The 9,318-nt window shown below is 38.3% G+C and overlaps 1 protein-coding gene across 10 annotated transcripts in view; it reads right to left on the bottom strand.

Moving 5' to 3' along the window:
- The window catches only part of ZEB1 (zinc finger E-box binding homeobox 1), a 307,235-nt gene that overhangs the window by 222,112 nt on the left and 75,805 nt on the right, over nucleotides 1-9,318 (bottom strand). For 2 of the 10 annotated variants that reach the window (XM_006757534.2, XM_015559937.1), the window contains exon 1: nucleotides 6,304-6,571. The exons of 5 other annotated variants lie outside the window; for them this stretch is intronic. The gene's annotated coding sequence lies outside the window, so the exon portion shown is untranslated. Of the gene's footprint in view, nucleotides 1-6,303; nucleotides 6,573-9,318 lie in introns of those variants that run through there. 3 more of the 10 variants (XR_001512820.1, XM_015559936.1, XM_015559935.1) reach the window with 3 other exon arrangements.

The following is a 9,318-nucleotide window of genomic DNA, read 5'->3' as shown; positions in this document are numbered from 1 at the left end:
AACCTGCAAACAGCCATCCCCCCCTCACCCAGGCTGGCCACACCCTCATGGGGGAAGGGTACCCGCTGGGGGGATTGGTCAGCCTGCTAACAGCCATCAGCCCCTCACCTAAGTTGGCCAGGCACCCCAGTGGGACCCCCACCCTAAAGGGGTGTGGCCAGCTGCAAACAGCCGTCAGCCCCTCACCCAGGCTTGCCAGGTACCCAAGCGGGACCCCTACCCAGATCCAGGACACACTTCAGGGCAAACCAGCCAGCCCCCACCCGTGCACCAGGCCTCTATCCTATATAGTAAAAGGGTAATATGCGAACTGACCCTAACAGTAGAAGGACTGGGAATGACTGGTTACTATGACTCACACTGACCACCAGGGGGCAGACACTCAATGCAGAAGCTGCCCCCTGGTGGTCAGGGCACTCTCACATGTTAGAAGCTCTGCTCAGCCACCAGCCAGGCTGATGGCTGCCAGTACAGCAGTGGTAGTGGGAGCCTCTCCTGCCTCCTCAGCAGCGCTAAGGATATCCGACTGCAGTGTAGGCCTGCTCCCCGCTGGCAAGTGGACATTCCCCGAGGGCTGCCAGGCTGCCAGAGGGATGTCTGATTGCCATCCTAGGCCCAATCCCCCTGGAGGGGGGTGGGGCGCTGTCCCTCCATCCAGCCTGCACCCTCTCCAATCTGGAACCCCTTGGGGGATGTCCCTCTCAAAATCCAGGACTGCTGGCTCCCAACCGCTCGCCTGCCTGCCTGCCTTCCTGATTGCCCCTAACCGCTTCTACCTGCCAGCCTGATAACTCCCTAACCATTCCTTGCCAGCCTAATCGGCACCTAACTGCTCCCCTGCTGGCTCAGTCACCCCCAACTGCCCTCCCCTGCTGGCCCAGTTGCCCCCAACTGCCCTCCCCTGCTGGCCTGGTCACCCCTAACTGCCCTCCACTGCAGGCCTGGTCAACCCCAACTGCCCTTCCTTGCTGGCCCCGTCACCCCCAATTGCCTTTCCCTGCTGGCCCAGTCACCCCTAACTGCCCTCCCGTGCAGGCCTGGTCACTCCCAACTGCCCTTCCTTGCTGGCCTAGTCACCCCTAACTGCCCTCCCATATAGGCCTGATCCCCACCAAATGCCCTCCCCTGCTGTACTGGTCACCCCCAACTGCCCTCCCCTGCTGGCAATCTTGTGGCAACCATCTTTTGACCACATGGGGGTGGCCATCTTGTGTGAGGGTGTGATGGTCAATTTGTACATTACCTCTTTATTATATAGGATATATATACACACATATTAAATAATAATTTCTAAAATTATTTCAGTTGGTCCAACTTTGTGAATTAACTAGGGCATTTTTGAGATGAGGAAATTATCATCATAATTGTTATTGTTAACTATATAATATATAGAGCCCTTTCTATAAGCACTTTCTGTGTGCCACATAGTTTTAAGAATTTTATATGCATCAAATAATTTTTTTCTAGAAGATATGTACTCTTATGATCCCCATTTTAAGGATGAGGAAACTGAAGCATAAAGGAGTTACACAACTTTCCTAAGATTGCAAAGCTTCTGTCAAGAATTAGTACTCAAACCCAACAGGCTTGACTCTAGAGCCCAATTTCTTAACCACCACGACTCAGAAATTACTAATGTAACAGTGCTACATATAACTTTATTAAATGATCTGTATAATACAGAATATACAAGATAGGCAGTATGAGTTTGTTCTGCTAATATTCACATTGCTTTGTACTTCAGAAACTTGAAGACCTTTCTATAGCAGTTTCTTGTTTATTTTTAAATATTTTTTTATTGATTTCAGAGAGTAAGGGAGGAGAGAGGGAAGCATCAATGATGAGAGAGAACCATTGATCAACTGCCTCCTGCATGCCCCCTACTGGGGATCGAGCCCATAACCTGGGCATATGCCCTGACTGGGAATCAAACTGTGACCTCCTGATTCATAGGTCGACACTCAAACACTGAGCCACACCTGCTGGTCTAGCAGTTTTTTATTTTAAATAAGCTATTTTAAAAGACTATTTCGGTCTCTGCTAGTTTCTAAGATACATTCTCAAAGAATTTTGTCCAATTTTTATGTAAAAAAAAACCACCCTCATTTCATGAGGAAAGTAAACTGATTAAATGATTAGCAATTCTCAAAGTATCCTTAAGAAAGGTATTCTTTGTTATTATAATATCACAAGCTTCTATACTTTATTATAGTTAATTATTTAATGCCTATCTTTCTTGGCAGACTATAATTATCACATCAGTCTTATTTGTGTCTATGCCCCCAATGAGTGCGATGGCTGACATAAAACAAACTGTCAATAAGAATTTACAGAATAAATGAATGGGACTTGCTCTTTTATCTATTAGGTTTATTTAGTAAAAAATCCACTATAAGCAATAACTTAATTTTTCTAGTAATACACATTTCATATAATAGTAAAAATATTTTATATATTTATATCATTATTATGAATATATTCATTTTTAAGATGTGCCACAAATTTCCTTCAAAAAATGTTGTGCTTTATATCAGCAAGAATTCCTTCCTGATAAACTTTTGTCACAGATTCTTAAAATAATGAACCTTAAAAGGCAATCCATTTTATTTTCCATATTTATAAGCTTCTTTCCTATTCTAAACTTAAAATGTTCTTTTTTTCCCACAACTATCAATAATAATTTTCATTAAAATTTTCCTTTCTCTCCCTGGCCAGTATTGCTCAGTAGTTAGAGCGTTGGCCTGCTCACTGAAGGGTCTCAGGTTGGATTACCCATCAAGGGCACGTACCTGTGTTGCAGGTTCAATCTCTGGCTCCAGTTGAGGCATGTACAGGAGGCAACCAATTGATATATCGTTCTCACATCGATGCCTCTCTCTCCCTCTCTCTCTCTTCCCCCCTCCCTCCCTCCCACTCTAAATATCAGTGGAAAAAATATCCTTGGGTAAAGATTAACAATAAAAAAAAATTTCCTCCCTCAAACTTGCAATTTCATACAATTGGTAATCACCATTTCTTTTTATAGTAGTAGCCTCAACGTTAAAAAGAGAAGCTATTATATTACAACATACACTAACCCAATCAGATACTACATTGTCTGTTATACGAAAAGTTATATAGTTAAAAACTGATGACTACTGGTAGACCTTAGTTTGCTTAGAATTAAGGGTCATTTTTCACTCTTTTCAGTAAAGGAAATGCTACATATCAATCCGTGATGTTTATACTAGTATACTCTATGTTTCAAATACCTTTATGTAGTTAAAAACCCAATTTTCCACCTGACATCATGGACCAATAAAAGCTAATAGCACAGACCTAAAAAGAGCTGTCACAGAAACAAGGTCATGGACACTGAACTCCAACTGGGATATATAGGAAGGACATCTTTCTCCCAGACATGACAAGTGTAACTGCCTAGGTATCTGACCTTAGATCTTCAAAGCAGAACACTTAAAAGTGAGGTTGGTGACCTTCTTTTGAGTATAGCCAGAAAAAAATTTTAGAAGTCACCATAGAGATTAAATTCAAAATAATAATTTTGAGGAAAAAGTTAACAATGGAGTTAATTTGAATTTTGCCATTTGAAAAAGATTCATGTTTACTTATATTTAAATGGTTTAAATATTTTGGTAGTAAAGTTCATTTCTATTATAAAAAGTTTTTCTGATTTTAGTTTCATATTAGATTATATGGTTTGATTGTTTATTCACATGAATAATGAAAAGCTAGCCTTCAATGTGAGTGCTGACCGATAAAATAAAAATAAAAACAACTAATTTCATTTTTTTTCAAAATTCTGTAATGTCTTTCCCTTAAACAAGATTCTGTATCCTAAAGAAAAAGTGTAAACATTTAGGTATCCAAATGCTCTACCATTTTATTTTTTAAATTTAATAAATATGTATGTTCTAGAATAAATTTATTAAAAAATATACATTTTACATCTCCTTTCAAAGTGATAAAAGTGGATTAAGGAAATCATACTACCATTAAAAGAAATCTGCATGGCCCAGGCCAGTGTGGCTCAATTGGTTGGCGTGTAGTCCTGTGCACCAAGGAGTTGAAGCTTACCTATGGGAGGCAACCAAACTGTTTCTCTTCTCACATCGATGTTTCTCTCTTCTTCTCTCTTCCTCTCTCTCTCAAAAAAATCTATTAAAAAATTTTAAAGTCTATATGTAACAACTCAATGATATAAAATGAGTCATAAATAAATCCCTGTACTGGCTTGATTCTAGAATGGAATATAGTTGCAAAGAAGAGGACAGCAGTTATTTTATGATTAACTAAAGATCTGGTGCACTAATTTGTGCACGGGTGGGGTTTGGCCAGTTCACCCCGATCGGGGTTGGGGAGCTTTGGGGGTAGGGACCTATCAGGAGGAGGGGCCACGGGCGGTTGGCCAGCTGGCCCCACCCCCTGGTTAAACTCCTGGTCCAATTCCCTGTTCAGGGGACAATTTGCATATTAGTCTTTTATTATATAGGATATCCTTTAACTAACTTAAATTCAGTTGAAAAAATCAGGGTTAATCATTCATTGCCTTTAATCCTGAAATGGTAAAAAGGATCCTATAAGATTCTCTCCCATAAGTGAAATTCTCACATAAGAATGTTATTTTGACAAGGCTTTGTTATAAGAAATCTAAGAAAATAGAATAGTAGCATAAAATTTTTTATTTCTCCATGGTTAGAATTTAATCTTTCAACATGCCTTGCTCAAAGATATTAATTTAATAGAAGTATAAACCTAACTAAAGTAAAAAAATAAGTGTTATCAATTCACTCTGAGAAATAAATGTGTTGGTCCTATGCTTTATTTATGCAGCAACCACATTGCTTCTATACTCATGGTAACATACCTTTCCATTGTATTGGTTCTAGTTACAATTTTACATTTGTTTGTGTAACTTTATCTACACTATAATTAACATCTACACTGTAAGTTCAAAAGCAATTAGGAAATATCTGTTTTTAATTGCACCATATTATCCTCAGCAGCTATATGAATGAATCATAAACAGCAGACAATCTATAAAAATTTGAATTACTAGATAGATGGATTGAAGAACAGATGTTGCCAAGTAGAATACTGAGTTCTCTGTCAATGTTTGAATGCTTATAGGATAACAGATGCTATGCTACCTAGGTACTTGTCACATGTGCTATTCCTGATGTGTGTGTTATTTGGCTCTAGAAAACAGTTCAGAGCATGGTCACAATGAATTAACATCATTTAGACATCTTTGAGCAAGAATAATTACTCAAACTTTGTCAATCTAAAAAATTATAAGTTTCACAACAGAATCACAATCTATTACTTATATTTGACCTTCATGACCCCTTTATCCAGTTATCATAAAGCTACTATGTCCCTGGAGACACGAGAAAAAGCTCTGATAAACAGTGATTTTAGATTTCAGTCTTTAGAAGCTACTATATCCACTACTGTCTAAAGTTAACTAATAATGGAACTGATAGGACACCAAATAAAGGGACAAATAAGAACCAAATACAATGAGAACAAAAATATTAAGTTTAAGGCCACTTGAAACATATAAAAATTTAGCCAAATTTAAATTATTTTCTCTGTGCAAATGGGTAAGGTGGGAGAGAGCTGTCTGATTTTACCACCAAAATTTGATACTTTGCTATATTATGAATACCCATTCCACTCTATTTGGGGTATATAAACATCTAATCTTAAGAATTTAATATTTTCCACAGAAGTATTGTATCAATAATAAATTCTTAAAAAGTTAATATTAAACTAAGTGATATTACTATGTGATATACTTTCTTTTCCCTCTATCATTTTGTAATAGAAGTAAAAACAAAACAGAAATCAACAGACTGCTGCATGATTTATGACATTTACTTTAAGTAAGAAGTATCTATGCAACTAACAGATAAATTCAGATTGGTATAATTTTTTTAAGTTAAACTTTTCTCAAGCAATATTTATAATATGCTCTTATAAAAAATAACTACAGTAGAACTACAAAGAACTGAAGTTCTTATACTAGACATGAACTGTATAACTGATTTTTCATTTTTATTACTATTTTATCAATATTAAGCATATAAAATATCTTATATATAAAACCATTTTTTCATACATTTTATTACAAATGTAAGTCATTGACCTATAAACTCAGACATTTGAAATTAATTACCTCCTAAATTTTTAAGTTCTAAAATCTTAATTCAAATATAATAAATTGGTATGCTTTACACACACACACACACACACACACACACATGCACGCACACACTTTATAATTTAAGTGAAAACTCTTACCATTGATTTTCTTTTGATAGTCACTCCATTTGGTTTTCTTGATAGGGCCTTGCTATGTCAAGCAGATAGTAGACAAATCACAGAATGACATTTGGATGCTCACTTCTTCAGATAGGAGTTTTCGGCCAATTGCCAGTTGAGAATTTAGACTGAAACTAAATTACCCAAGCTTTATTAAATTGTTTCCACATCCACCAACTGATAATGTGCAATGACAACTCAAAACAAAGTGAATGATTTTGATTTATCTCTTTTCAAGCAGTAATAACATTATGTTTAAGAAGAAATGCTAGGATAAAATAAAACCAAAAACTCTCTAAAATTTGAATATCTACAGAGAACAGTTTTAAGTAAACTTTGAAGCTTTCAAAAAAAGTTGACTCTATTATTCTGTCACCAAAATTAACACATAATAAAGATGGTATTTATGCAATGATGTATCTATTATCAATTACAAAGTCACAAACTTAAATTCTGTCAAATACTGACTTAAAACTAACAATAATATTTGGATACACTTTGACAGTATCACCCATATTCATAAAATATTTATTACATCATCAACTAATTACAGTAGCATATACCATTAGAGTTCAAGGTTACACTGAAGAGACATGCCCTGACTGCAAAGATCATTCTTTGTATTGAGACAAAATTTATGATTACAGACTTCTAATTATAACAGCTCAACCCCTTTTCTGCACCAATTTAGGCTCTTTTTCTCTTAATTGTTATTTACTAGAAGCCCGGTGCATGAATTCATGCACAGGTGGGGTCCAGCCAGCCAGCACCCAGATGGGGTCCGATCGGGGCCAGGCCAGCCAGGGAAAAGGGGCAGCGGGGGATCGGGGGTGGTGGCTGATCTGGGCTCCCATCTGGACAGCTGGCCGCTGCAGTGCATGTCATAGTGACAGGTGGTTCCAGTCGTTCCGCTATTCCAGTCACTTGGCTTTTATATATATAATCTTTGTAGTCTGTCGACTATATATTACTTTCTGCCATTATGCTTTATGATAGTTGACTTTTATTCTAGATAGTCTCTGTTTTGATGCTTTTAAAATATTATGCATAGTAAATTTTCCCCAACATGTTTCGATACACCTTGGAGCCTCAATATCATTTCTGCCCAGCTGTTAGTCCATTTCAATGATTATGTATCCTTGACAATTTAAATCTTTGGAAATATAGAAAAAAGTAAAACATGTCCTAATCTTCCTAAGTTATCAGGTTTACCACTGATTAAAAACTTTCTCACCATAACCGGTGTGGCTCAGTGGATAGAGCATCGGCCTGTGGACTGAAAAGTCCCAGGTTCGATTCTGGTCAAGGGCATGTACCTTGGTTGTGGGCACATCTCCAGTAGGGAATGTGCAGGAAGCAGCTGATCGATGTTTCTCTCTCATCGATGTTTCTAACTCTCTCTCTCCCTTCCTCTCTGTAAAAATTCAATAAAATATATTTAAAAAAAAACTTTCTGAATGTCAACTATAATATCTCCAATATTCAGTGCAGATAGTTATGTAAGATTCAAATTAAAATGCTAAGCATAAGATGTACCCAAATTCTCATATATTCTGTGTGCCTGCTCTCATACGTACATAGGAGTACTTGTGTACGTGCACATAAACTTCTATCCACATGTGCTTCTATACCCTGACAGACTTTCCCATATTAATAACCTGATATCATGGTATTATATGAAAAAGAATATAAGGAAATAATTAACTTATGGTTAAATCAAGAGAAGCTGACTTCAGAACAAAGCCTAGAGCTTAACAAAACTACTATGTCTTCAAGTTAATCACACTGACCCCAATAATTTGAATGCAAAACCCTCAATATCAATAACATTTTGAAAGTATTCAGAGACTAAGAGAGTTCCTTCCTGGGTACTATGAGATAAAAAGGAAAAGTTAAACACTTTCCTCAAAGAGTTTATAATATAAAACTTGACATGGAGTGTGTATGTGAAGGGGAAGGGGAGGAGAACAGCTCATAAAGATATATAAATGGTTAGATTATCAATAGAAAAACAAGTACACTGCAGCAGTTTAAATTGTTTGAATATATTTGTCACATGAGGGGCTGACCTTAAACTTTATATCAAGAATCATTTTTAGGGAGGAACCAAGATGGCAGCATAGGTACACACTTGTACTTGCTGCCTCGCACAACCATATCAAAACTTCAACTAAAAGACAAAATGGATATCATCCAGAATCATGGGAAGGCTGGATGAGTGAAAATTCTACAACTAGAAGGAAAGAGAAAAGCATTTTGAAACTGATAGGAGGTGCAGAAGTGTGGAGGTACAGAGACGCAAGCGGAAACGGTTTTGCAACTGGGTGCGTTGTTGCCTTTTTCAATCAGGATGGAGATACAAGCTCCCAACTGCTCTGAACTCCAGTTCTGGGTGAGACTCTGGGGACCCAGACTTAAATGGAGAGAAAATGGACTAGCTTACATCGGGCCGGAATGCGAGGGCAGCTTTCCCTCAGAGGTGCTTGCAGCAATCATTGTTCCTGCACGGGGTTGGGGGACACAGAGACCCCGGGACCTCTCCAAGGCAGAGCAGACTGGCAGCCATTGCAGTTTGCTCTGCCCTGATGATTCCCTGAGACTCCACCCCACCAAATTTACAACCCTAACCAAGTTGTGAGCACAGGCTTTTGCATATGAATGGTCTGTTCTTTTGCAATCTTAAGCCTAACAAACTGCAGCGGGGTCAAAGAGCACCAAAGCTTCCAAAAGAAGGCCTAGAGAGCAGCCTGCGTTACTTCACAGCTGCACCTCATCTGGGCATTTTCAAACCCCAAACAAAGAGGAGGAATCTGAAGATTTCTCTGTAGCTCCTGCTGGGTGGCCTCAGGCAGTGGCTGACTTTGCACCTCCTTGGAGATCCAAGAGCCAGTGTACACAGTGGTCAGAGTGAGACCATACCAGAGTACAGCCCTTCACATCCATAAGCAACACACTCAAGGGGCAGACTCAGTGAGCACCAAAGCCCCACTGAAG

The sequence above is a fragment of the Myotis davidii genome, unplaced genomic scaffold, assembly GCF_000327345.1.
Source record: "Myotis davidii unplaced genomic scaffold, ASM32734v1 scaffold515, whole genome shotgun sequence".
Classification (NCBI taxonomy): domain Eukaryota; kingdom Metazoa; phylum Chordata; class Mammalia; order Chiroptera; family Vespertilionidae; genus Myotis; species Myotis davidii.
The sequence above is the reverse complement of the archived record's forward strand: the minus strand, read 5'-3'. Positions and strand labels throughout refer to the sequence as shown.